The following is a 2,294-nucleotide window of genomic DNA, read 5'->3' on the forward strand; positions in this document are numbered from 1 at the left end:
TTGGGGTCCCCTGCTGGAGCTGCTGCCCCCGCGACCCGATACCGGATAAGCGGTCGAAGATGGATGGATGGATGTTTTTCTCCCATTCCGGAACACTGTGTGGACTCGCCAGACCCTCCTGTGGAACAAGGTCTGGCATTGCGAGACCAAAGTAAGCTGTATCTATCCTCTCAAAACCTTGAATGTCTGTACCATATTTAGTACCAATCTATCCAGTAGATGTTTCAGATATATCACAGGATAAGTAGAACCTTTACCTGATAGTGGTTCTAGTGGAGCCAGGGAATCACTTAAGTCAATTGGATTCATCCTCTAGGAACGACAGATGTCTGTGCAAAATGCCATGGTAACCCATCTGATGGTTGTTGAGATATTTAGACCCAAGAGGTGGACTGATTGAACATCATTCCATCCCTAAAGCAGCAGTTAGGGCCAAAAACATACACTATTAGTCCAGTAAATAACATGTGGTCTATTTTACCAGATGCAGTGAGGAGCAATCCGTGTGAACTCAAACAACTCTCCCCCCCCCCCCCCCCCCCACTGAGTAACTAAAAGGTCAGTGCTGCTTCTCCCGTCGACAGCAGTCCGCCTCAGCTGGGAAATGTCTCTTGCTTCAACCTGTTTCTAATTAAATTAACTTCAATAGCGCTTGCCTGATATTAAAAGACAAACATGTATTTGCTGATGTATACAGTACAGACAGCATAGGGGGAATTGTTTTCCTTTCTTTAGTTCTGCAGTTAGGAAAAGTAACCCAAAAAATATCGTACCAAAAGCTTCTTTTTTTTTACCAGGTGTAAAAGGTGTCTAGTTTTACCTTCCAATTTATCCACAGCCAAATCCTTGGGGAAATGCCTTGACAACCAATCAAAGTTGGGGTGCCCAGAGGGCTTGGTCACAAATAGTGAAAATAAAGTATGTACATATTTTTTTTTTTACCAATATTAGCTTTTGAGATGTCTAACTAGGGGTGTTTGGGGGTGCTGAATCCATTCAAGCCATTTGTTTTGAGTGAAAAAGTGACTCTTTGATCTATCATATTTAAACTATGGATTTTGGGTGAAGAATGGATTCGAAACATCAAATTCGAGATAAACCCACTCTGAAAAACTTTTCTACAAGCCACTAGAGTAATGACACCTGCTATGCATATGCTCAGGATAATTACCTCTCTGCATGTGGAGAAGGAGCAGGAGCATTGCAAAAAAATATAACTAACTTACTTTGTGGCATGGCAAGTAAATCCATTTTGCTGCTTAAAGTTTAGATGACTATAAATTTATGTAGAGGCCCTTACACCATTTTCATCTCTTAGTTACTGCTTAAAATGAATGTTGCTTTACTTTAATTGTGTAGTAAATTGTGTCGTTTTACTATGTAATTCAAAGTGAGTTATTGTTCATAGTTACACATAAATCTATTAATGTGGCTGTGTGGACCAGTTCTGCATGATCTGTTTGTGTAGTCAAAAGGGGGAAAGTGTTTTGTCTTTCTGGACATCATGGAAGAGGATCCCACAAACTGCCACACTACACTGTCTGTGTTCCATTCTACTGCCAGTGTCAGCCCCCGTTCAGCATGTGTTTTTATTAAATCACCATCTTGATTTGCAATACACCATTTCTAAAACTACACAAATTCAATGTATAGTGGACAAACAATCCATGGACTAAGGCTGATATGTTGCTGCACAGCCAACATGTTTTTTTAGAGACTCATTTGTTCCAGTGATATTTTCTCCACAGTCAAGTTCCTGAAAGTACGGATGCTGTAGACCCCCTTTTGGTGCACACAAGATCATATTTGAATGTGCTTTAGCACCAATATACAGCAAACTGTAAAGAAAGTACGTCAGCAACTCAGCTTTTCAACAGTCCTGAAAAGAAAACACTTCAGTGATATCAGGGCAGAGACAGTGGGCGAAGCAGGAGGTAGGAGAAGAAGCAGAAACTTGCCTCTTTTTGACAGCAGTTCAAGTTGAAGTTACTCAAACTGTACTCCTTTGTTGTCCAATATCCTTCTTTAAATTGACAGCCCATTCATTGTCATTGGCATCAAGATTGGTGCTCTTTGCTACAAACAACTTGAGTTACTTCACATTTTGCTTTGCCCTCGTTCACAGGGGAGCCTCTGCTCTGATATTTGCTTGTCCTGTTTGTCTTGCTGCTTGTGTATGCCACTCTTGTTCTGTTGTGTTGTCTGATACTTGTGTGCTACCATAGACCGTTAAAATAAGTGGACAGAGCATCCGGTTTCGAAAAGTGCAACCACTGCGGAAGTAACTTAAACCT

This window comes from Etheostoma cragini, chromosome 17, assembly GCF_013103735.1.
Source record: "Etheostoma cragini isolate CJK2018 chromosome 17, CSU_Ecrag_1.0, whole genome shotgun sequence".
NCBI classification, from domain to species: domain Eukaryota; kingdom Metazoa; phylum Chordata; class Actinopteri; order Perciformes; family Percidae; genus Etheostoma; species Etheostoma cragini.